Below are 27,745 nucleotides of genomic sequence, written 5' to 3'. Positions count from 1 at the left end.
TACCCAGATAATCCATACATTCTATTCTTTTCACATGGGCATTGACTTTAAATAAAAAAAATTATTAGCACAAAAATGCCTCCTCGTATCCAAAACAGATACTAGGATGCATTTTGCTTTATGTACCGGCGCTAAAGGCAAGAGAACATAATAGCAAGCAGCTACTCGCACTCACAGGGTCAGAGCTGATTTGCATATCGCCATTGTCTAACCCAGGGTGGTGTGGAGTGCAAAAAACGATGGATTTGGGCCCAGATCTTTTGACTGGGGTGAATGTGTGACATTGATCCACATTCGGTCCATCACCTGTTTTGTTTGCAATACCGAATTTACTTCTGGCATTTAACACTATTTTCCACCCTCTCTTCCAAAATGGACATGAGGGTGCATTTTGCAATAAGAAACAGTGCTAAATGCAACAGAACGTTAATAGCGAGGTGCCACTCATGCTCGCTAAATGTGCTATCACAGTAGAATTTTTTCCCCTAAATTACTCATAATTTCGCGTGCAGATGTAATCATGTTATTGTTATAATTCCACGTCAGTAATATGGAATTACGAAAATGACTCCAATTACTCCAGTATAATAAGTGAAGCAAGAACTAAACACTGGAGTGATGGATCACATCTCCTGAAATATAAAAATATCAAATAGATCAACAAAGTCACACCAACCAGAGTCTGTAATGCTCAACATTATTCATGCCAAATTTCAAGATTAGGGGGCTGATCACGATATCGGTCGGAGTTGCCGCTGACCAGCACTGTCTCGGGACCGTACAACTTCCGGTCGGCGGTTTCGACTGCCTGATTACGATGCGACCGAAGACTGTTCGGTCGGATACTTACATATCTCTATGGGCGCTTGTGGTATGGCTGTAAACTAGCTGTGATACAGACTCCTATAAAGAAATGATTGTGTGTGTAAAACCCTGAACCCTGTGGCAGATGTTTCGCTTTCTGAAATCCATTTGATGTCGGAAAGGCCGGCACGTAAAGGCTGTGAGAAACCAACGTCGTAATCCCGATGGCGGAATTCGTGTCCGTGTGGGATTATGGTGCTGTTCCGACTAACTGGAAGACTCAGAGAGCTGGTCAGAACTGTGTCAGAATGACCGGACGTTCACCCTCTGACCACTAACATCGTAATTCGGTGGTCGGACCGCAAACTGACCATGTCAGTTGGAAAGCCTCCGACTGCGGTCAGAAGGCTACCGACTAGCGGTCGGAGGCTTTCTGACTGATATCGTAATCAGCCCCTAAATGTTTAATGACTTTTCTGCATTTGCCAGTGAAATGCCATCATAAACTATTCCAGCCTGGACAGCACTCATCAGTAAGGGCTAGCAGTCCTTGGTGCAGGTAAACCCAGTGAGGCGTGGGATGTGGACAAATGACGGAATAGGATTTATTTATTTATTTAATTTTTCCTATTCCATCGTCTGTTGACTTCCCCCCCTCATGCCCCACTGCGCCAAGGCGCTTACCTGCATCGACAGCCACTGGTGAGGACTCAGCATTTAATGTCTCTAGTGGTAATCTCATTGTGAGCTTTAGAATTGATGACAATGGATTTATTTGTAATATCCAAATTTACCTCAAGGCTATTCTCTCTCCCATCAGTTAGTCAGTCTAAATCGGCTAAGTCCCTGGTGGCTGCGGTCATTTGTGAGAGTGGTTGAAACTAATGGATGTATTTGAAATCTCTTGGGCCTTCCCCTAGTGTTACTATATATGAATTGGATCAAAGAAATCAGATTAGAAGACATACAGGTTGAACAGGATTAAAGAGCATGAACGAAACTACGCTTTAAGAGCCCGCTCCTATAAGAAGTTTAAGGCTTTGTGGGCAGATTCAGGTTAAACTACAATGACAGGCTGCCATGCTCACAGATTGGATATGCTTTTAAAATAATGTTAAATTATATTGTATAACTAATGATGTGAATGTTTGTACATTATAGACCTTTTAAGTTCATGAACTCTGTATGGTTTTTAATCATCGGTTGTAATTTTGTAAATACGCCGTTTTTGTTATTAACAAATTCCTATATGTTTCTTACTTATGTACTATGAATAGATGAGCTATCTCCAAATAAAACATGTAACAAAGAAAAACAAAGATTAGGAGATGTACTTGCATAAAGTGCCACCAGCCCATCTACCAGATTCAGGTTCTTTAGAGTTAGTTTGATGAAGTCGAAGGGATTCGACGGTGATGAATAAAGCTTTGTACTCAAAATGCCTGAGAAAATCACTGAACAAAAACGACTAATACATCTGAACTAATGAATTGATTTATTGATCAAGGAGTCAGCATCTTTTCTGATAATTGGAGGGAGATTGGCTATGTTAAATGCATAAAAGTTGATGGGAGGATGGTTGCAATAAGCCTAACATGAGACAATCGCCTGGGGTAGCATTCCAACCCATCGTTCTTTTACCCACCATGCCACCTCAGATTAGACCCAGCCATATGCAATTCGGTCATGACCCTGCTCCAATAGGAACAGTTTAACCCGAGATGCCAAGTCAGCTCCTCTTTGAACCAGACTACAAGCAGCCCAAAACTGGTTTTGCCCTGTTTGGGATCTTTAATCCGATGTAGCTTGGGTCCAGTAGCACAGTGAGCAAGGGACCCACGTCTGGGCATACCCTTGCCCTTCTAGGGTGGTACATCAAACTCACAAAAGGTGATGGGATAATACTCGCAATAACTTTAACCAATGACAATTGCTCAGAGTAGCATTCCAACCCATCGTTCTTCAGCCCACTATGCCTCCTTGGATTAGACCCAGACATATGCAAATCAGTCTTGACCTTGCTCAATAGGAACAACCCAGCCTAAACTTCCAAGTCAGGTTCTTTCAGAAGTGGAACACATACAATCCAAGACCTGCTGGTTTGTGATTTTAAACATGAACACTTGAACCTCTAGGGATGGCAATGTTAGGATATGGTTGAGTTTTCTGCACCACAACTGGCCCTTTGTTGTATAAAATCTAGGTCCGTCTGTAGTGTTCCAGTCTATTGCATGTGGGCTGCGATTGTGAGTAAGCCTGGGCGAATTTTGAGAATTTGCAATTCGCGAATTTGCGGATCTGCGAATTCGCAATCCGCAAAATTTGCGAATTTGTGCGAATTTGTAGATTTTTTTATTTTCTCTGCCCCACTCGTGTTTGTGCCCTTTTGCCCTCTGCCCCACTCATTTTTGTGCTATTCTGCCCTCTGCCAAACTCGTTTTTGTGGTCTTTTGCCCTCTGCCCCACTCGATTAATACATCATAAAAGACATACATCACAAAATACACATGGAATATAACAGTATAAAAACATCTAAAACCATATTAAATCACTGTACAGGCTTCTTTTAAGTAGTTATAAAAATTACAATGATCCTGCGTTAAATTACCACAATATCACAAACTCAATAGGGGTTGCACAGGAACAGATGAACATGGGATTATAGGTAGGCACCTAGGTCAATTTAATAAACCTGGTTTTTAAAATCCAGGCCCATCCTAAATATTTAGCTACTCCCGTTACAATTAATGGGGACAGATTTGTCTTTAGTATTCTACTGGCATTAACAGCCGAGCGCGTTCCCAGATTTCTGCAAACGGGACTTAACCATTTGGCTCTAGGGGCGAAATACAAGGGGCAAGCAAAAAGAAAGTGATTTATGCTTTCGCCCTGGCCTGGGAAGTTGGGACAGTGCCCAGTCCCACCAGAGCCCCACTTTTTGGTGAACTCCCTTAAGGGCAACGAACCGCATCTAAATTGATGAAATAATTTATGGTCCAGGGGCTTGGTTATGGCATCCCAGTATTTTTCAAGACTGGGAGTATCTTTGATGACAACAAATAAACCAGTGAGATTACTTGCACTCAATCCTGAATGTCTGTTTTGTACCACCCAGTCCCAGTAGTGTGATTTCAGGACCTTTTTAAAAGGGAAGGTTACAAATGCGGGATTTGACCACAGTTCACCATACCCCATAGCATACAGGGTGGTTCTTAAGTCCTTAAACCAACCTATATTAAGTGAGCCTGGAAGATCTTTAACCTCCAAACAGGCTCTTGCGTATAACTGGAGTTCCGGCGTAGTCCAAAGGCGTCGCCAGAATGCTAATGGACGAACCCTGGCCTGATCCTCCACGGGCTGGCACCCAAGATGATACAAAAGCGGAATCCGTGGTGTTGACTGTGGGAGACCCGTTACCACCGTAAGAAATTTATTTTGGGCTGCTTTCAAAGGATCCAGATTACTAAAGCCCCATTGTTCCGCCCCATACAAGACAGAGGGAAGAGCCTTAGATCCATAAATCTTAACTAGGGGTGATATTGGTCGGGTAAAGGAACCTTTATGTTCTTTAATCAGGGCTCCTCCAATCTGCTTGTGCTTTAAGGCCTGGAGTTCAACCTGGTGGGACTAACTAAGGGTCTCACTAAATGTTACTCCCAAGTAAGTAAACAACTTGGTTTGTTCCAAAGAAGTACCACCCATAGTAACCCTTGCTGAGATCGTGGTGTGTCCTCCTAGAGCCATACATTTTGTCTTTGACACATTCACCTCAAGCTCATGTTCGCTGCATAATAATTCAAACCTCATCAGGGCCTGTTGGAGACCCTGTCTGGTCTTTGAGATTAGAAGAGTATCATCAGCGAACATGAGCAAGGGGATTTTCATTCCAGCTAGGGACGGGGCGTCAGTGGGGTGGTTGTCAAAATATTTGGTGACCCCATTAATATATAAAGAGAAAAGGGTAGGGGCTAGTACACACCCTTGCCGTACACCTTTAGCTACTGGAAATCTGCCCGTTACCTCCCCTGGTTTGCCCCAGCGAACCTGGGCATAAGTATGTGCGTGTAAATTCACCAGGAGGCGTACAAGGGGAGCTGGCATACCCAATTCTAATAGACACTTCCACAACCCTGCCCTTGGGACAAGGTCAAATGCAGACCTTAAGTCCACAAAGGCTGCATAAAGGGTACCTTTACCTAAAAAGACCGTCTTCCAATAAAGAAGAGTAAATCGGAAGGCCTGATCTAAGGTACTCACATGGGACCTAAAACCAGCCTGAAGTGGGGTTAAGATGTTAAACTCATCAATCCAGTCCTGAATCCTGCCAAGAACAAGGCGGGCTGAGATTTCTTTCACCGCATCAATAAGGCTGATCGGCCGGTAGTTGGAAGGGACCGACCGATCACCCTTCTTGTATATTGGCAGGATTTCAGCCCCAGCCCAGGACTCCCGAACCCTAGCACCAGAGGCCAAGGCGTTTACCAATTGGACTAGATAGGGAACCCATAAATCCTGGTCATGCTGGAATAGGTCTGCTGGTATGCAATCAGGACCAGGTGCTTTGCCCCTTGGAATAGATTGCAGGACATGTTTGACTTCACTACTCGTAAACTCGAGTAGATCAACCGACACTGGACAATAAATATCATCCTGTGCACTACTAAAGCACCTGAATTGTTCCTCGAAATAACGTACCCACTGGTGTTGACCAACCGAAGCGGGGCTTGGTCGACCTTCCTGGGATGAACCCATTTTAATAAATGCCAAAACTGTTGCATGTTCCGAGAGCAACAAGCTTCGGTTAGTGTTAGCCACCGTTCCTCGTCCCAATTGGCCTTGGCTATACGTTTTGCATCATTAAATGCCTTCCTACAAGACCTAATTAGGCTGTGGTTCTTAAGCTTTAATGCTTCGAACAAATCTCCATGGGTCCCACGACACTCCTCATTGAACCAATTTGTGGTTTTCGGTTTCCCCCTACTACCCCGCTTGGAGATAGACTTTATAAACACTTTTTTTAATGCTGTGAAGAGACTGGTGTGGATATCAGTAATGGTTGCATTAAAAACCTCCTGTGAATCACATTTGGAAATTTCTACCAGTGAGTTAGCAACCAAAGATCTAATCTCTTTACGTGCATCAACATCGACAGAGATTTTTGGCCATCGTACCCTTCTCATATCGTTGGTGAGTACGACTTTTTCCTGAACTAAATTAAGCGTACTATTTACAGGCCCAGAGAAGCTAGAATCCCTTAGTTCCACCACCAGCGGATCATGGTCACTTTCCGGCCGAGACTTAACCTCCATGTCCTCTACAGCAGCCCACAACTTAACGTCTAGTAAAATATAATCAATACGGCTACTGAATCTACCATTGCTGAAGGTATGTCTGCCCGACCTATCTGAGCGCACTCTACCATTTAGAGCACGCAATCCCTGATCCAAGCACAACCCTTTAATAAATGTAGCAGCTTGTGACCATTTTCTTATCGGGGCTAACTCAAGCTGTGGAATCCCCCAGGCCAGATCTTCGGCCTCAGTGAGTAAGCCGTCGTCCTTGCTCAGGGGTTCAAAACAAATATTTAGATCCCCCATAACAACCTTGTGACCTTCTACAGGTGCACCACTTAAGAAATCGTCCAAAAGGAGGAGGGTTGGAGAGACCCTACCGCCCTGGGTGCCCCTGACATAAATATTAATCAAAAGAATATTAAAACCATTGGTAGATTTAATGCTAACCATTAATATGTTGGGGCTATCGATGGAAACTTCCTCCACTATCACACCCTCGTACTGTCGAACCCAGATAGTTAAGCCACCCTTGGCTCGACCTCGTTGACCTTTAATTGCTGGTTTACTAAAATTTAGATAACCAACAAGGAACATTGGTGAAAGTGCCCAAGTTTCTTGAAAGGACCATACATCACCTTGCTGTATAAAATTCACCCAATCCGGAATACACATACGGGACTCAAGGCCAGCTATGTTCCAACTTCCAAGCTTGGTACCACATAGGACCGCCTGAACTCTAGAGTTAGCCTTGTGGGGAGAATGATCAACATCATGTGGTGGTGGGGCTGTGTTATCATCAAAAGACCTCCTATAACTCGGTCCTTCCTGTATGGGAACATCATCACTCCTTACATCAGTTCTATAAACAGGCCAACCCTTAGGGCCAGTCACCATTTCAACATACTCTGTAGTTAATTCAGCTTGTAACACCATGTCTGATACCAAATTCTTGTTCCCAATCCCTCCCGGGAAATCAGAACAGCCATTTTCACTATGCGTTAACTGATCCTTTGGGGCTTCATCATAACACAGTGCATTAACTGGGGTAACAACGGTACCCGTACAATCTATGTTAGCCTCTAGAACCAAAGGTGGACTAGCTGGTCAATCGTTATAATCCAACCCCGAAAGGGGTTCGTAGAAATTACGCAGCGGGATGTTCCAGTACTCGTTATGTTGGGTGTAGTTACCTGGATTGTTTGAATTAAGATGGAAACTAGAGGGCTGACGGCTAAGTGAGAAATTTTAATTAGTGGGAGGACCAAAAAAACGAGGATTAAAATTAGCCCAATTCGGAGTGTGAGTGATTCTATTGAAGGTGGAATGGGCATGGGATCTAAACAAGGCCTCAGGATTTGTGGGTGGACCTTGGAAGCAAGGAGTGAAGTTGGCCCATTTCAAAAAATGAGGATCTTTATTAGAACTTGGATGGGCATGGGGTCCAAGCAGAGTCTCTGGATAAAAGTAACTGAGGTTTCGTGTAGAGATACCTCCCTCCGTGTTCCCTAGGTACCAATCACTAATGTGAGAAACAACTCTGTGGTCCTTAAAATTAATGATCACAATGTCACCCTCTATATCTTTTGGTCGAAGACCCACCCACTTACATCTTCTTACTGAGATGATATCCCCGTTTAGGTGGGCAGGGAGAGGTCTATTGGTTTTCAACCAAAAGATAACTTTGTTTTTCAGGTTTGCATTGTTTTCCATGTTCCCATTTGAGATCGGGGGGACACCCGTCAAAATGATCACAAAATTTGCCGAGTCTGGGGGAAGGTCTATTATATTCCTACGATTTGATGAAAATCTATGGGCGGTAGTTTTTGGTTTGTCGGTCCCGACATTTGCAGATGACTTGTTTTCCGATGGAGATGGATTATTTGGAGCCAACAGGGGCTTCTCTTTAACAGGGTTTGTAGATAGTGACGGTTTGGATGGCTTATGGGGGACATTAGAATTATTGTTACAAGTGGTGTTTCTATTGTTTTTATGAGGATTACTAGGAGCAGCAGTGTTAACACTAGGCTGTAATTGTGGAAAAGGCTGAGCCTTGGGAATCGTTGTATGGGAAGTTGTAGTAGCAACGGCTGGTGCCAAGATGCGATCCATTTTATCCCCCAGGATCCTAACTCTCTCCAAGAGAGGGAGCATATATGATTTTAAGAGTTTTTCGAATATTTAGATGAACTCTTTATTAAACCCAGAAGTGCTATCTTCAGGGAAAGGTGGTAAGTGGGGTATACCTAATGGGGCCTCCACCACAGGGGGGACCTTAAAATTAATAATAGGATTTGCTATAGAGGGAGAGGAGACCTGATGATTGGTGCCTTTTCTTTTAACACCACCCTTTTCCCTTTTTTTCCTTGGAGGGTAACGTGCAGCCCTTTGTAAGTTCAAACACTTAGTTCCAGTCTCACAATTAGTGTGTGACAAAGTATTCTCGAATAGGACTACACTGTCTATAGAGCGATTGGTAAGGGTTGAATGGAGATTGGGGGCTATAATAGGGGCAACAGGAGTATTAAGGTCAATAAGACTGTTAGAGGCAATAGGGGGGCTATTTATATTGCCCTCACTGTTGTTTACAGAATCGGTGGAAGAAGTGTTGGGGACCCGAAAGATACTGGGAATTTGGTCAGTACTAAATAAATCAGCCTCTCCGGCCGTCCTCCCGGTACTGCCCATCTCTTGTGTATTGTTTGAATTAAGTTGGGTAGACAGGGTTTTTTTTTTAAGATGTTCTATGGAGCGACGACGCTCCGCACGTTTCTCCGCTAATAGGAGTTCTTTATCTATTTCCTTGTTTGCCTTCTCAAAATATTTATCGAGAGGCCCAAGGAACGAAACACCAACACAAGGTGGTAATGTGCTAGACATGTCAATGACTGGTCGTAGAAGATAGTGTACCTCAAGACTTACTTAATCAATAGTGCAACACAACATTCAGCAGTGAGTAGATGTTAGAGAGCAGGCCCGGCCCAGCCTCCTTCAGCCCCTGACGGCCACAGACGGCCCGCCCTTGTCCCGGGCTTCTCCCGGGACGCTCCCGCGCAGCGGAGATGACGTGCGCTGTTTATGGAGGAGTGGTGAAGGGGGGCGTGTCAAAACAGGGAGAGCTGCCCAGGTGACTCGGGCAGGTCAGCAACAGCAGGGTGAAGTACCGAAAATTATTTACAAACCCCCAATTATAGTCATTTCCATAAACAATCCCATTCTCATTACCAATAATCAGTCAGTTGGCAGTGTAGAAGGTCCAAGCATTTATTAGAACAAACAAACTCTGCCAGAGGAGCTCCTTGCGACCTAACCCCACGAGGTCCACCAAGAAGACTGCTGGCACACTGTCAGGACATCACATATATACAGTTGCATTGATGAAAACATGGCCCAACATTGAAAAATACAAGCTGGTACAGGTTGGTGCAAAAAGGAAAGACCATATTAGGCACACAAAGAACACTTGGTTCAGCTCATCTCAGTTTAGCAAGGTCGAATGGGTGACTCCCTTCTGCCGGCTCCGACACAGCCCACCCCGCTCCCTCATGGAATGTGCTTATCGGGCCTTCCTCTGCTACCTATAACCTTGACAGGCCTAACGAGCTGAAGCAGCAATTCTGCAACAGTTGGGTTATTTCTCAGGAGAACGCTGACAAGAAGAAAAGAATGAGTGCAGTCTGTTAGTGTACAGCTCCCAGCGAGGCCACAAAATGGCGCCGGTCAGGCTAAGAAAGTGTAAAATACCGGGGCTGGTGCAAGATGGAGTTCTATAATACGACAGATGGGTGTATGCTAATGTTTACGTACATATAGGGTAACATTTAGGTACATCATGCTAACTATAAAATATCGATTATGCACATGGTATACATGAAAATAATTGCAAGTTCCTCAAACCCTCCTTTTAGCGTGGTGTAGCTAAATACAAAGATAAGGCATGCTAATCCTCAAAAACGTCTTCATTAATGGCCATCAATTCGTGAATCTCCTTCTGCAACATCTGAGTTTTGGGCGGAACTGGAGAAGGCACACAAATAGTGGTGATCCGGGAACCACAATAAGAGCAACACGCCGGACCACATTGTATCAAAAGGCAGCAAGTAAAAATATTACCCGCTGCCCCGGCCAGAATCAACAATAACTTCCAACCCCAGGTGGATAGGAGCCCCCAGAACCACCCGGACAATGACCAGGACCCATTATCGATATGCATTTCAGAGGCAATGCGATGCAACTTTTGGATTGCCAGGTGAACGGAGGGGGCGGAGTCTGGAATATACACGCAGCAAGAGCTGCCGATCACGCGGAATGCTCCACCGCGATCAGCTAAGATGACGTCTAAAACCATACGGTTTTGAAGCGCAACAAACCTCGTCGCCTGAAGTTCAACAGTTAAATTAGTTAAGATGTCAGTAGTTATATTAATGACATTTTCCACTATCCGGGACAGCCTCCTAATCTCTCTGCTATTGAATATGGGTCCCAAAAATGGCACTAACCCCTTGCTAAAGTCGGTAAATTGTTCTAAGGATGTGTCAGTCTGATCAACTTCTGTCTTGATGAGCTGCCTGCGCTGTCTAACGGGTACCACAGTAGGAGTTGGGCGCGCAGGGTGCAATTGATGTGTTCTGTGATAATCAGATGCTGCTAGGTATACAGGTGGGTATAGGAAGGACAAGTAACAGTGCCCAGCCCAGTTGCGTGGTAGCCAAGTGTATGCGTGGACCCCACAAACAAAATACACGTTAGGTGGTGTAACCAAAGCGGGACTAATGCGTTTCTTCATGCGAAAGGTATAATTACAGACACTATCCCCAACCTGTACACGGCCTATCCCTTGCACACAAAATCCAGCGGAAACATTCAAAATTGGAATCGGTACAGTACGATCCCCCGTTATATTCCATGCAACAAAGAGTTGTAAATATTGAGTGGCATTGAAATTGTTAAAGTCTTTAAGTTCGTCTTGCAACGACGAGTCATTTTCAAACACCATGTACCTATTCATACATGCCTGCTGGTTAATCGATCCCCGTCCCCCATTGCCTTTTGGATCAAAACCTACATGTTCATCAATGTATGACGTAACCACGTTGTATTCCTTCACATCTGAATCTTTACCAGTACGACCCCAGTGACGATATATGGCATTAAACAGTCTAAACCAGGCCTCACAGCTTCCTATATAGGACAAGGGCAGTGAGAGGAAGAGGTCATGGTTGTGCACTACAGATGGTAAGAGCCCACAAACCCAGCAATCAGTAACATAGGTAACACTATTCGTTTGATGGAGCATTTCGACAAATACATTCTTGGCGTAAGTCTGGCGATATCGTTCTTTGTGAGGTGCTAACGTGTACAAAAAATGTTTGGCTGGGGCAACAGTAGTCGGCAAGAAAGTTTGCAAAGGGTACTTATGTTCCAGATATACAAACAACCCCATAAACACAGTTATTATGACAGCTATAACTACTACAAATATCACTTTGACCTTCGTGGTCCATGTGGAAAACATTGGCTCATAAAACGGTATAAATCGTGGTGCAATGGGAATTTCTTCGTCTCGAATGATGCGGCCAAAAGGGTACATTCCTAGCTAGAAGTCCAAAAATAAACTCAGGCCTAGCAGTCCGTCCTGCCAGAGGGTTCTTCTTCCTGTGTCTGTCAGAGTCTCACAGGCAGACTCCTATCGTTCATCCAGGCAACAAAAGAGTGGCAATCAATTCTTTACTCTGTTGTACAACCTGGCCTTATTCGCTACTTGGTCTTCTTTCTGAACAGAGCACAATGATCAAAGTTCCAGCTCTCAACGTGTTCAGTCCAGTGTCTCGCTCAGTACCCCAGACCAGCTAGCAAGCCCTATCTATGCAATCAAGTCTTTCCTTATCTCCTAAGAATGGGGTCTGAGGCACCGCTTTTCTGCTTCCTTGGCCGCAGGTTGTATCGCACATTACCCGGCACTTCTTGATCAGAGAATAGTACACCGGGTACTTTTTGTACATGAAAATCTTCGTTTGCAGAGGTACTGAGAACAGAATTCAGAGCGCTTACAGATTCAGTAGAGACCAAGTCGTCTGGTCTCAACGCTCCCTCCTCTAGCCTTGTTTCGATCTCACAGGCATCAGAAAAGGGCACAAATGCAGCAGCTCTCTCACTTTCCTGCGTCAGAATTCCCCCTGCGTGTTGCTGATCATAAGGAAGTGGGAACGGCAGCCTTTTCAGATGGGAGACGTGTATCCAATGCTTTCTCCAATCCACTTTAACCGCCGTCCGGGTAGCAAGGAGGATCTGCCGGGGCTCAGACCACCTTGGAGCCAGGCTGGTGTCTCGGTCAAACTTCTTCACCAGCACCCACTGGCCGGGTTGTAGCCGATGTCCTGGGCCCTCTGGCAGTGGCTGCAGTACGGAGGCTACCTGCTGATGAACAGAACGAAGGTCTTTAGTCAAAGCATAGAGGTAATCGATCAACATCGGATATTCAATATCAGTAAAGGATCGTGGCCTGGGTACCCCCCATATATTGGCTGGCCTACCAAAGGTAATTTCATATGGAGAAAGGCCAGATCGGGAGTGTGGGGTAACACGCAGGGACATAAGGGCTAGAGGCAAGGTGTGAGGCCATTTTAACCCTGTGCTTTCCTGTATTTTGGCCATCTTGAGCTTGAGAATACCATTATATTTTTCCACGAGCCCTGCGGATTGTGGGTGTCGGGCTGCGTGGAACTTTTGCTTAATCTGCAGACCCTCACAGATATGCTTGACGAGAGCCCCATGGAAGTGCCCCCCGTTGTCCGACCAGATCAAGCGGGGCAAACCGAAGCTGGGCACGAATTCTTTGAGAAGGGCTTTAGCTGTGGCCATGGCAGTATTTTCTTTAGTGGGGTAGGCCTCAACCCATTTGCTAAAAGCACAAACCACTACCAAAACATACTTCAAGTTGTTGACACGTTCCATATGAATGTAATCCATTTGGAGTACTTCAAATGGCAGCGTGGGGGGTGCAAAATTTCCACTCAGGACATTCTCTCCCTTCCCCGGATTGTGTTGTAGACAAACCATGCAGTATTGGGCCAACCGGAAAGCCGTCCTTTGGATGTTAGGGTTGTTCCAAACTGGGTCCAGGAGCCCACAAATACCTTTTGCTCCTATGTGTGCAGGACCATGTGCCATTGTTACAACTGCCTGTACCAGAGCATTGGGCAGTAGCCATCTTTGTTTCTCTGTCAAATCAACCCAACAATTATTCTCATCCAATCTTCCTACCTCCTTTTCCCATCTCTCTAATTCTGCGGGTGTAGCTTCTTTCTGTAACACTCGCACACTCTCCATAGTGTTATCGAACAGTTCAGATTCCTCCACCCATCTTGCGGAAGAATTCACAAACATTGTTGACATTGGGGACTGAGCTGTCTGCTTGGTCACCTGGTCTGCAAAGGCATTTCCCTCCCCCATCTCGTCCACTATTGCTTTGAGTGCACTGCACTTGACGATGGCTAGTTTTTTTGGTAAAGTGAGGGCATCTAGCAGCCGCAAAACCAGGGGACCGTTCTGTATCTTTTGACCATGGGAAGTAAGAAAACCCCGCTCCCTCCACAGCCGGCCGAAGCTATGGGCTACGCCAAAGGCGTACTGGCTGTCTGTGTATATGTTGACTTCAAGTCCCTCACTCAGCTCACAGGCTCGCAATAAAGCCATCAGTTCAGCAGCATGGGCTGACCGGTGAGGGACTCGGAATGTTTCGACCACTGTCTTCAAAGTCGTAATTGCATATGCAGCTGTTGTTGTTCCATCTGCTAATTTAAAACAGGACCCATCTACATATAACTCCCCCTGGGGTTCAGCTAGAGGAGTGTCTGTGAGATCGATCCTACCCTTAGTCTCTTCCTCAGTGCGGTAAATGCAATCATGTATGTCATCATTAAGTTCACTCGTAGGGAGTGGTAACAACGTGGCAGGATTCAATGTTGCACATCGGGTGATCGTAATATGTGGTGCAAATAATGTTAGCTCATATCCAGTGAGACGTGCACTTGTGAGATGCTGTGTTTTCGTTTTGTTCAGTAATGTGTCCACAGCATGCGGCACCATCACTGTCAAATTAGAATTTAGGACGAGTCCTTCTGACTGCCGGATGGCCACTGCAACAGCTGCCGTGGTTCTCAAGCAGCTTGGAAGTGCTCTTGCGACATTATCCAATGTAGCTGATAGATACGCGCAGGGTCTTTGCATACCACCAAAGTCCTGTGTTAACACTGAAAGCGAGCAACCGTCAACCTCATGCACATATAGTACAAAAGGTTTACGGTAGTCCGGAGTGCCCAAGACAGGGGCGGAACATAAAGCAGTTTTCAAAGAATCAAAAGAGTGCTGACATTCATCCGTCCAGGGGAGGGGTTTGTGCACGTCCTTAGTAGTCAGATGCAACAAGGGTTTAGCAAGAAGTGAAAAATTAGGTATCCATTGGCGACAGTAAGAGGTTATGCCAAGAAAAGCGCGAACTTCGCGTTGCGTGCAAGGAACAGACATTTTAGCAATAGTAGTAATTCGTTCAGGTGTTAGTCGTCTACCCTCCTTCGATAGTAGATGACCGAGGTAGGTCACCTCCTGTCGACAGTATTGGAATTTGGACAATGATACCTTATTTCCCTTCGCAGCTAAATGGTGCAGTAGTTTAACGGTCGCAGTTTTGCAACCTTCTTTTGTGTCCGAGGCGACCAGTAAGTCATCCACGTATTGCAAAAGGACGTTACCCTCCGGCAAGGCCAGGTCATCCAACAGGGCCTTGAGGGTTTGGCTATATATGCTCGGGCTTTCAGTATAGCCTTGAGGTGTGCGACAGAAGCGGAAACTACGCCCAGATAACGAGAATCCGAAAATCTGTCTGCTATCAGGATGAATAGGGATACTGAAGAAAGCATTCTTCAGATCAATGACAGAAAAGTATTTGGCAGTCGGTGGAATCATGGTAAGGATCGTGGGGATGTCTGTTACCACGGGATACTGTGGTACCACAATTTTGTTAACGGCTCTAAGGTCAATCACAAAACGATAAGCAGCACCCTGACCCTTTTCGCCAGAATCAGAACTTTTTTTCAAAATCGGGAGAATCGGGCTATTACAAACATTAACAGCTGTCTCCTCCACAACACCCTTGTCGATCAAATCTTGAATAATTGACAACAAAGCCTGTTCCCCTGCGGGTGCTATTTTATACTGCGGGATGCGCGGCATTTTCGCACCCTGCTTCAACGTGATGTGAACCGGGGGGATATCTAACTTACCCACATCCGCATCCCCCGTCGCCCAAAGTGTGGCGGGGATGCCATCGAACTCTGGGGGAAGGGGTTCATTTTTGGCAAAACACTTTTTCATGTGTTCGATGCTGGGCTGAATTGTCAAGTAAACCCCATCAGCAGAACAATGTATTGTCGCATTTCATTTTTTCAACATGTCCAAACCCAGTAAGTTCTCTCCACAATGTGAGGTCAGCAAAAGAGGGGTGTCAATAGTGGCGGGACCAATCGAGAAGGGGAGAGGTCTGGAGATGGGACTGACAACTGGAACTCCCGAGAATCCCACTGAAACATTATTTTGCAAACAGAGCCGCCCCTGGAACCAATGATCGAGCAAAAGAACTATTCATTGCTCCTGTGTCAATTAGGAAATTCTCAGAAGTCCCCATCACTTCCCCTTTTACATAAGGTCCCTTTTGATTGACTGGGATCGACACTTGGCCCTTACTCTGTCCCTGGCTGTCCTATGCTTGTACATAGGTATCCTGGTCTTCATATTTGTAATCGTCGTGATAGTACTGTCTGCTCTGATTATTATCGAAATGATTACATTCAGACTTGCCTGACCTTTCGTCTCTGCGCATATCGTTCCGGTCGGGGCCTCCTCGTCCACGTCCTCGGACTGCTCCGTTCTGGGCAAGCAACAACGGACACTGTGCTTTCCAGTGCCCCTCCTCTTTACAATAGGAGCACTGGTTCAAACCCACAGTCGGAACCCTGCCCGTACCTCGGCCTGTACCCGCCCCTCTGGACATGGGCCCTCTAGCTCCTCTTCCTCCTCCCTGCCCTCGGACTACCTGCTGTAGCAATACTCGCGTTTTAAGGTCTTTGGCCTTCTTGTCCACCTTCTCTTTACATTAATTTTCCCTATGTTCATAATATTGAGCCATGCTTAAAATTACGGAAGGTGTTGAGGTAGTCCAGGTACTTTCTGCTGCTTGTAAACGTGCAGAAATTTCCGGGGCCAAGTTGGTGACGAATCTATTCACAAGCAGCCTAATTCCACCTTCCGTAGCCAGATCCTGCCCGCTAAAATTAATAAAGACTCCTTCAAACCTAGTGAAGAAGTCGGACACACTTTCGTCTTTCTTTTGTCGGCACGCAGTCAGTTTATCCCAATCAACCTTCCTCGGAGGTATCAAAGTGTGCATAAAGGCAAAAATTCTTGCTGGCAAGGATGTTATTTCATTCCTAGGCTTGTCTCCTGGTTTACGATCTCGATCCCATCCTCGTAACTCTTCCCATGTCCCGCCTAGTTCAGCATGATCAGAGTCATGCACCTGCCGCCATATATCAACGGGCACAAGCAGTCCAAAGAATAGCTCGACATCTGCCAGTGTCATTACGGCAGAGGCCGCGGCTTCAGTCAACTCTTTGTAATAGGCGGTCGGGTTCTTTCTTGGGTCGGGCAGTTGGGATTTCAGGGAAAGGACCTCGCTCCTCTTCCATGGAGTATACACCCATTGCTCCTGGAATCGGACATCTATTCGTGCTCTGGTAACTTGTTGTTGAGCATCACGCTGTTCTGGAACTTCGGGATGATAAATAGGATGGACCTCGCGCATGGGATGCTGCGAAGTCCACTCAGGCAGGGGGTGTTCTGAAGTCCATTGAGGGCTTTTTAAGAACAATCTGCCTCGATACTGGACTAGAGTGACTACATTTTTATACACTTCTTGCGGGGACAAATTAAATTTATAGGCCCAGTCCCGAATCTCATACAAAATTTGCGGAGCGCTGCCATTATGGAAGCTGGCCTCCCACGATCAAATGAGGGAATTAGACATTTGGTAAATCACATGTTGCTGCATTATAGGTTCTAAATCCTTCACTGTACTCCATATGTCTTCCACCGTATAAACGTCACTCCTTATCCATTTAACAGCCTGATCCGCCAAGACCTCCTTTTCCCCATATGCTATAGATGATCTAGTGAATTGAGTTTTCCTATCCAACCCACCGGCTGCCCCCCTCGGGGTCTGTTCCACCACACTGGGTGTAGTGCTGGCTGAATGAGAGACCCCGATGGGACTCGGGAGGCTCAACTGTACGCGAGGGGATGGTAGGACCTGGCTGGGATCAAGGACGAGGGTGGCCAGGTCCCCCGTAGAGGGAGACAAACTGCCAGAATTTCGTCTAGGGTCTACAAGGGCTCGGTCCTCCGGTGTAGATGCTTGTGGTGCAGCCGTCGTTTGGACAGGGACCGCGGGATATATGCGTTGCGGGGCATATGGGGAGGAGGTCTCTGGTCTAACAGTTCCTCAATCTCATCTTCAGCTTCATTTCGAGTTACATAGCTTTTATCCACTTGTAGCCGAAACCGTCTATTTTCTTTTTCAATATTTTTTTCTGTTTTATTTTTGTCGTGGGCTATAGCTTTCTGTGTAAGTGTTTGCCCTTGCTGTATTTTAAGCAATTTCTCTGATCTAATACGTCTTCTCTTGGCCTCTTTCTGCCACTGGTTAAGAGTGTCAAACATGGACTGTCGGCTGCGTTTGATAAAGAGGCGTTCTTGTAAATACTGAATCTTTTTCTCATCAAAATATCCAGTTTTCGGCCACTGTAGTTCTATATTATCCTTGGTGTACTTATGCCACAAGGAGTTAAAGAGAAGGGTGCCAATACCGTGTTTACACTACATATCATGACTGGGTGTTCCCTCCGGAGGGGCCGGCTGGCTTTCATCCAGTCTCGGGCCCCCTCGGTGGAAACAGCCAAAGCACAACTTGCTGAGGCACGGCATTTCTCTTCGCTATTCTACCTTGCGCGAGCTGGAAAGGAATCTGGTGTTATTATTCAAGACAACAATTTCCAATTTCGTCAATCACAGTTCTCTCAGACACATGGTCATGTTTTCATTCAAAATCAATCTCCCGTTTCAAACAAACCATTGAACACAGCACACCAACAATACAGGAAACGCACAAACAATGAACGAAAAGTGAAGAGAAGAGGTGGAGCCCGTCGACTCTCACCTTGGAGAACTCTATACGCCAATATCCAAAGTCACAAACAAGTCGCAGTCTTATCCTTAGACTGCCTGGAGATAGTTGTTACACAGGTTTTAAACCACAGACCAGCCTACAGGCCATCCAGCGGTATTCATGGTTCACCTCCCGGATTATACTGGTCAGGCCCGCTTTTTCAAGCGCCGTTCCAGATCTGTCCGAGTGCTACCCAATCTCAACCATCGGCATTCCCGAGAACAGTCCGGCCGAGCGAGAACCGCAGTTCCCCAGAGGCGTATAACCCCTATCTCCAGTATTTCTATACAAAGCAAACAAGAGGCATCTGCACGTGCAATCTCACTATTGCCCCGTCAGACCCCCTGTATTCAGAGTTTCTCCGTGACCACAAGCCACCAAATGCTAAGTACCAAATCCAAATCTGTAGACGTAATCCAACAATGAACAGGACAAAACGCCTACCTGGTGCACACAGGTCTGTTTGTACGTTCTTCACTGCCAACTCTCGGTAGGGCCAATGTGGCCGGTTCTCGGGTCACACCCGAAGGACTCTGGCGTGGGGCCACTAGCAGCTGAGGTCCTCGCGACCGGGAGGGCAGAGCAAAACCCCAAATCTTCGTTGGTCTATTCTGCAATTCCCCCCTGATCTAGAGCACCCCTTTTAATGTCCCAATTGATCTGCAATACAGAGGGACGAACCCAACGCGGAGTCCCGGCGGAGTCGCCAACTGAAGTACCGAAAATTATTTACAAACCCCCAATTATAGTCATTTCCATAAACAATCCCATTCCCATTACCAATAATCAGTCAGTTGACAGTGTAGAAGGTCCAAGCATTTATTAGAACCAACAAACTCTACCAGAGGAGCTCCTTGCGACCTAACCCCACGAGGTCCGCCAAGAAGACTGCTGGCACACTGTCAGGACATCACATATATACAGTTGCATATATGAAAACATGGCCCAACATGGAAAAATACAAGCTGGTACAGGTTGGTGCAAAAAGGAAAGACCATATTAGGCACACAAAGAACACTTGGTTCAGCTCATCTCAGTTTAGCAAGGTCGAATGGGTGACTCCCTTCTGCCGGCTCCGACACAGCCCACCCCGCTCCCTCATGGAATGTGCTTATCGGGCCGTCCTCTGCTACCTACAACCTTGACAGGCCTAACGAGCTGAAGCAGCGATTCTGCAACAGTTGGGTTATTTCTCAGGAGAACGCTGACAAGAAGAAAAGAATGAGTGCAGTCTGTTAGTGTACAGCTCCCAGCGAGGCCACAACATGGCGCCGGTCAGGCTGAGAAAGTGTAAAATACGGGGGCTGGTGCAAGATGGAGTTCTATAATACGACAGATGGGTGTATGCTAATGTTTACATACATATAGGGTAACATTTAGGTACATCATGCTAACTATAAAATATCGATTATGCACATGGTATACATGAAAATAATTGCAAGTTCCTCAAGGGGCTCCTGGGAACCAGAGTCCAATTGCCAACACGCTCGCAGCCCTGCTAAAACTTACGCCCTCAGCAGTCTTTGGTGACTCCTACTCCCCAACGCCCACAAAAGTCTAGCGCCTCGAAGCGGGACCCGCGAAGCGGGTCCGGCGAGAAGTAGCGCTTTTGGAGGAATAGGCACTCAGGGTTTCACAGTGCCAGTGCGCTACACCAGCAACAAGGGTCTAGTCCCGGCAGGCAGAGACATAAGAAAGACAAATCCCACGATGATTGCAGGTCCAGTGATTTTAGCCGAGATGAGGGGGGCGTGTCAAAACAGGGAGAGCTGCCCAGGTGACTCGGGCAGGTCAGCAACAGTAGGGGCTCCTGGGAACCGGAGTCCAATTGCCAACACGCTTGCAGCCCTGCTAAAACTTACGCCCTCAGAAGTCTTTGGTGACTCCTACTCCCCAACGCCCACAAAAGTCTAGCACCTCGAAGCGGGACACGCGAAGCGGGTCCGGCAGAAGTAGCGCTTTTAGAGGAATAGGCACTCAGGGTTTCAGAGCGCCAGTGCACTATGCCAGCAACAAGGGTCCAGTCCCGGCAGGCAGAGACAAAAGAAACACAAATCCCACGATGATTGCATGTCCGGTGATTTTAGCCAAGATGAGGGGGGCGTGTCAAAACAGGGAGAGCTGCCCAGGTGACTCGGGCAGGTCAGCAACAGCCGGGGCTTCTTGGAACTGGAGTCCAATTGCCAACATGCTCGCAGCCCTGAAAAAACTTACGCCCTCAGAAGTCTTTGTTGACTCCTACTCCCCAACGCCCACAAAAGTCTAGCACCTCGAAGCGGAACCCGTGAAGCGGGTCCGGCGAGAAGTAGCGCTTTTAGAGGAATAGGCACTCAGGGTTTCACAGCGCCAGTGCGCTACACCAGCAACAAGGGTCCAGTCCCAGCAGGCAGAGACAAAAGAAAGACAAATCCCACGATGATTGCAGGTCAGGTGATTTTAGCCGAGATGAGGGGGGCGTGTCAAAACAGGGAGAGCTGCCCAGGTGACTCGGGCAGGTCAGCAACAGCAGGGGCTCCTGGGAAGCGGAGTCCAATTGCTAACACGCTTGCAGCCCTGCTAAAACTTACGCCCTCAGCAGTCTTTGGTGACTCCTACTCCCCAATGCCCACAAAAGTCTAGCACCTCGAAGCGGGACCCGCGAAGCGGGTCCGGCAAGAAGTAGCGCTTTTAGAAGAATAGGCACTCAAGGTTTCACAGCGCCAGTGCGCTATGCCAGCAACGAGGGTCCAGTCCCGCAAGGCAGAGACAAAAGAAAGACAAATCTCACGATGATTGCAGGTCCGGTGATTTTAGCCGAGATGAGCGGGGCGTGTCAAAACAGGGAGAGATGCCCAGGTGACTCGGGCAGGTCAGCAACAGCAGGGGCTCCTGGGAACTGGAGTCCAATTGCCAACACGCTCGCAGCCCTGCTAAAACGTACGCCCTCAGCAGTCTTTGGTGACTCCTACTCCCCAATGCCCACAAAGTCTAGTGCCTCGAAGCGGGACCCGCGAAGCGGGTCCGGCAAGAAGTAGCGCTTTTAGAAGAATAGGCATTCAAGGTTTCACAGCGCCAGTGCGCTATGCCAGCAACGAGGGTCCAGTCCCGCAAGGCAGAGACAAAAGAAAGACAAATCTCACGATGATTGCAGGTCCGGTGATTTTAGCCGAGATGAGGGGGGAGTGTCAAAACAGGGAGAGCTGCCCAGGTGACTCGGGCAGGTCAGCAACAGCAGAGGCTCCTGGGAACCGGAGTCCAATTGCCAACACGCTTGCAGCCCTGCTAAAACTTACGCCCTCAGCAGTCTTTGGTAACTCCTACTCCCCAACGCCCACAAAAGTCTAGCGCCTCGAAGTGGGACCCGCAAAGCGGGTCCGGCGAGAAGTAGCCCTTGTAGAGGAATAGGCACTCAGGGTTTCACAGCGCCAGTGCACTACACCAGCAACAAGGGTCCAGTCCCGGCAGGCAGAGACAAAAGAAAGACAAATTCCACGATGATTGCAGGTCCGGTGATTTTAGCCGAGATGAGGGGGGCGTGTCAAAACAGGGAGAGCTGCCCAGGTGACTCGGGCAGGTCAGCAACAGCAGGGGCTCCTGGGAACCGGAGTCCAATTGCCAACACGCTCGCAGCCCTGCTAAAACTTACGCCCTCAGCAGTCTTTGGTGACTCCTACTCCCCAACGCCCACAAAAGTCTAGCGCCTCGAAGCGGGACCCGCGAAGCGGGTCCGGCAAGAAGTAGCGCTTTTAGAAGAATAGGCACTCAAGGTTTCACAGCGCCAGTGCGCTATGCCAGCAAAGAGGGTCCAGTCCCGCAAGGCAGAGACAAAAGAAAGACAAATCTCACGATGATTGCAGGTCCGGTGATTTTAGCCGAGATGAGCGGGGCGTGTCAAAACAGGGAGAGATGCCCAGGTGACTCGGGCAGGTCAGCAACAGCAGAGGCTCCTGGGAACCGGAGTCCAATTGCCAACACGCTTGCAGCCCTGCTAAAACTCACGCCCTCAGCAGTCTTTGGTGACTCCTACTCCCCAATGCCCACAAAGTCTAGTGCCTCGAAGCGGGACCCGCGGAGCGGGTCCGGCAAGAAGTAGCGCTTTTAGAAGAATAGGCACTCAGGGTTTCACAGGGCCAGTGCGCTACACCAGCAACAAGGGTCCAGTCCCGGCAGGCAGAGACAAAAGAAAGACAAATTCCACGATGATTGCAGGTCCGGTGATTTTAGCCGAGATGAGGGGGGTGTGTCAAAACAGGGAGAGCTGCCCAGGTGACTCGGGCAGGTCAGCAACAGCAGGGGCTCCTGGGAACCGGAGTCCAATTGCCAACACGCTCGCAGCCCTGCTAAAACTTACGCCCTCAGCAGTCTTTGGTGACTCCTATTCCCCAACGCCCACAAAAGTCTAGCGCCTCGAAGCGGGACCCGCGAAGCGGGTCCGGCGAGAAGTAGCGCTTTTAGAGGAATAGGCACTCAGGGTTTCACAGCGCCAGTGCGCTACACCAGCAACAAGGGTCCAGTCCTGGCAGGCAGAGACAAAAGAAAGACAAATCCCACAATGATTGCAGGTCTTGTGATTTTAGCCGAGATGAGGGGGGCGTGTCAAAACAGGGAGAGCTGCCCTGGTGACTCGGGCAGGTCAGCAACAGCAGGGGGTCCTGGGAACCGGAGTCCAATTGCCAACACGCTCGCAGCCCTGCTAAAACTTACGCCCTCAGCAGTCTTTGGTGACTCCTACTCCCCAACGCCCACAAAAGTCTAGCGCCTCGAAGCCGGACCCGCGAAGCGGGTCCGGCGAGAAGTAGCGCTTTTGGAGGAATAGGCACTAAGGGTTTCACAGTGCCAGTGCGCTACACCAGCAACAAGGGTCCAGTCCCGGCAGGCAGAGACAAAAGAAAGACAAATCCCACGATGATTGCAGGTCCAGTGATTTTAGCCGAGATGAGGGGGGCGTGTCAAAACAGGGAGAGCTGCCCAGGTGACTCGGGCAGGTCAGCAACAGCAGAGGCTCCTGGGAACCGGAGTCCAATTGCCAACACGCTTGCAGCCCTGCTAAAACTCACGCCCTCAGCAGTCTTTGGTGACTCCTACTCCCCAATGCCCACAAAGTCTAGTGCCTCGAAGCGGGACCCGCGGAGCGGGTCCGGCAAGAAGTAGCGCTTTTAGAAGAATAGGCACTCAGGGTTTCACAGGGCCAGTGCGCTACACCAGCAACAAGGGTCCAGTCCCGGCAGGCAGAGACAAAAGAAAGACAAATTCCACGATGATTGCAGGTCCGGTGATTTTAGCCGAGATGAGGGGGGTGTGTCAAAACAGGGAGAGCTGCCCAGGTGACTCGGGCAGGTCAGCAACAGCAGGGGCTCCTGGGAACCGGAGTCCAATTGCCAACACGCTCGCAGCCCTGCTAAAACTTACGCCCTCAGCAGTCTTTGGTGACTCCTATTCCCCAACGCCCACAAAAGTCTAGCGCCTCGAAGCGGGACCCGCGAAGCGGGTCCGGCGAGAAGTAGCGCTTTTAGAGGAATAGGCACTCAGGGTTTCACAGCGCCAGTGCGCTACACCAGCAACAAGGGTCCAGTCCTGGCAGGCAGAGACAAAAGAAAGACAAATCCCACAATGATTGCAGGTCTTGTGATTTTAGCCGAGATGAGGGGGGCGTGTCAAAACAGGGAGAGCTGCCCTGGTGACTCGGGCAGGTCAGCAACAGCAGGGGCTCCTGGGAAGCGGAGTCCAATTGCTAACACGCTTGCAGCCCTGCTAAAACTTACGCCCTCAGCAGTCTTTGGTGACTCCTACTCCCCAATGCCCACAAAAGTCTAGCACCTCGAAGCGGGACCCGCGAAGCGGGTCCGGCAAGAAGTAGCGCTTTTAGAAGAATAGGCACTCAAGGTTTCACAGCGCCAGTGCGCTATGCCAGCAACGAGGGTCCAGTCCCGCAAGGCAGAGACAAAAGAAAGACAAATCGCACGATGATTGCAGGTCCGGTGATTTTAGCCGAGATGAGCGGGGCGTGTCAAAACAGGGAGAGATGCCCAGGTGACTCGGGCAGGTCAGCAACAGCAGGGGCTCCTGGGAACTGGAGTCCAATTGCCAACACGCTCGCAGCCCTGCTAAAACGTACGCCCTCAGCAGTCTTTGGTGACTCCTACTCCCCAATGCCCACAAAGTCTAGTGCCTCGAAGCGGGACCCGCGAAGCGGGTCCGGCAAGAAGTAGCGCTTTTAGAAGAATAGGCATTCAAGGTTTCACAGCGCCAGTGCGCTATGCCAGCAACGAGGGTCCAGTCCCGCAAGGCAGAGACAAAAGAAAGACAAATCTCACGATGATTGCAGGTCCGGTGATTTTAGCCGAGATGAGGGGGGAGTGTCAAAACAGGGAGAGCTGCCCAGGTGACTCGGGCAGGTCAGCAACAGCAGAGGCTCCTGGGAACCGGAGTCCAATTGCCAACACGCTTGCAGCCCTGCTAAAACTTACGCCCTCAGCAGTCTTTGGTAACTCCTACTCCCCAACGCCCACAAAAGTCTAGCGCCTCGAAGTGGGACCCGCAAAGCGGGTCCGGCGAGAAGTAGCCCTTGTAGAGGAATAGGCACTCAGGGTTTCACAGCGCCAGTGCACTACACCAGCAACAAGGGTCCAGTCCCGGCAGGCAGAGACAAAAGAAAGACAAATTCCACGATGATTGCAGGTCCGGTGATTTTAGCCGAGATGAGGGGGGCGTGTCAAAACAGGGAGAGCTGCCCAGGTGACTCGGGCAGGTCAGCAACAGCAGGGGCTCCTGGGAACCGGAGTCCAATTGCCAACACGCTCGCAGCCCTGCTAAAACTTACGCCCTCAGCAGTCTTTGGTGACTCCTACTCCCCAACGCCCACAAAAGTCTAGCGCCTCGAAGCGGGACCCGCGAAGCGGGTCCGGCAAGAAGTAGCGCTTTTAGAAGAATAGGCACTCAAGGTTTCACAGCGCCAGTGCGCTATGCCAGCAAAGAGGGTCCAGTCCCGCAAGGCAGAGACAAAAGAAAGACAAATCTCACGATGATTGCAGGTCCGGTGATTTTAGCCGAGATGAGCGGGGCGTGTCAAAACAGGGAGAGATGCCCAGGTGACTCGGGCAGGTCAGCAACAGCAGAGGCTCCTGGGAACCGGAGTCCAATTGCCAACACGCTTGCAGCCCTGCTAAAACTCACGCCCTCAGCAGTCTTTGGTGACTCCTACTCCCCAATGCCCACAAAGTCTAGTGCCTCGAAGCGGGACCCGCGGAGCGGGTCCGGCAAGAAGTAGCGCTTTTAGAAGAATAGGCACTCAGGGTTTCACAGGGCCAGTGCGCTACACCAGCAACAAGGGTCCAGTCCCGGCAGGCAGAGACAAAAGAAAGACAAATTCCACGATGATTGCAGGTCCGGTGATTTTAGCCGAGATGAGGGGGGTGTGTCAAAACAGGGAGAGCTGCCCAGGTGACTCGGGCAGGTCAGCAACAGCAGGGGCTCCTGGGAACCGGAGTCCAATTGCCAACACGCTCGCAGCCCTGCTAAAACTTACGCCCTCAGCAGTCTTTGGTGACTCCTATTCCCCAACGCCCACAAAAGTCTAGCGCCTCGAAGCGGGACCCGCGAAGCGGGTCCGGCGAGAAGTAGCGCTTTTAGAGGAATAGGCACTCAGGGTTTCACAGCGCCAGTGCGCTACACCAGCAACAAGGGTCCAGTCCTGGCAGGCAGAGACAAAAGAAAGACAAATCCCACAATGATTGCAGGTCTTGTGATTTTAGCCGAGATGAGGGGGGCGTGTCAAAACAGGGAGAGCTGCCCTGGTGACTCGGGCAGGTCAGCAACAGCAGGGGGTCCTGGGAACCGGAGTCCAATTGCCAACACGCTCGCAGCCCTGCTAAAACTTACGCCCTCAGCAGTCTTTGGTGACTCCTACTCCCCAACGCCCACAAAAGTCTAGCGCCTCGAAGCCGGACCCGCGAAGCGGGTCCGGCGAGAAGTAGCGCTTTTGGAGGAATAGGCACTAAGGGTTTCACAGTGCCAGTGCGCTACACCAGCAACAAGGGTCCAGTCCCGGCAGGCAGAGACAAAAGAAAGACAAATCCCACGATGATTGCAGGTCCAGTGATTTTAGCCGAGATGAGGGGGGCGTGTCAAAACAGGGAGAGCTGCCCAGGTGACTCGGGTAGGTCAGCAACAGCCGGGGCTTCTTGGAACTGGAGTCCAATTGCCAACATGCTCGCAGCCCTGAAAAAACTTACGCCCTCAGAAGTCTTTGGTCACTCCTACTCCCCAACGCCCACAAAAGTCTAGCACCTCGAAGCAGGACCCTCGAAGCGGGTCCGGCGAGAAGTAGCGCTTTTAGAGGAATAGGCACTCAGGGTTTCACAGCGCCAGTGCGCTACACCAGCAACAAGGGTCCAGTCCCAGCAGGCAGAGACAAAAGAAAGACAAATCCCACGATGATTGCAGGTCCGGTGATTTTAGCCGAGATGAGGGGGGCGTGTCAAAACAGGGAGAGCTGCCCAGGTGACTCGGGCAGGTCAGCAACAGCAGGGGCTCCTGGGAAGCGGAGTCCAATTGCTAACACGCTTGCAGCCCTGCTAAAACTTACACCCTCAGCAGTCTTTGGTGACTCCTACTCCCCAATGCCCACAAAAGTCTAGCACCTCGAAGTGGGACCCGTGAAGCGGGTCCGGCAAGAAGTAGCGCTTTTAGAAGAATAGGCACTCAAGGTTTCACAGCTCCAGTGCGCTATGCCAGCAACGAGGGTCCAGTCCCGCAAGGCAGAGACAAAAGAAAGACAAATCTCACGATGATTGCAGGTCCGGTGATTTTAGCCGAGATGAGCGGGGCGTGTCAAAACAGGGAGAGATGCCCAGGTGACTCGGGCAGGTCAGCAACAGCAGGGGCTCCTGGGAACTGGAGTCCAATTGCCAACACGCTCGCAGCCCTGCTAAAACTTACGCCCTCAGCAGTCTTTGGTGACTCCTACTCCCTAATGCCCACAAAGTCTAGTGCCTCGAAGCGGGACCCGCGAAGCGGGTCCGGCAAGAAGTAGCGCTTTTAGAAGAATAGGCACTCAAGGTTTCACAGCGCCAGTGCGCTATGCCAGCAACGAGGGTCCAGTCCCGCAAGGCAGAGACAAAAGAAAGACAAATCTCACGATGATTGCAGGTCCGGTGATTTTAGCCGAGATGAGGGGGGGTGTCAAAACAGGGAGAGCTGCCCAGGTGACTCGGGCAGGTCAGCAACAGCAGAGGCTCCTGGGAACCGGAGTCCAATTGCCAACACGCTTGCAGCCCTGCTAAAACTTACGCCCTCAGCAGTCTTTGGTGACTCCTACTCCCCAACGCCCACAAAAGTCTAGCGCCTGGAAGTGGGACCCGCAAAGCGGGTCCAGCGAGAAGTAGCGCTTGTAGAG

Source organism: Lissotriton vulgaris, chromosome 10 (genome assembly GCF_964263255.1).
Source record: "Lissotriton vulgaris chromosome 10, aLisVul1.2, whole genome shotgun sequence".
Lineage (NCBI taxonomy): Eukaryota > Metazoa > Chordata > Amphibia > Caudata > Salamandridae > Lissotriton > Lissotriton vulgaris.
This window is presented reverse-complemented; position numbering follows the sequence as displayed.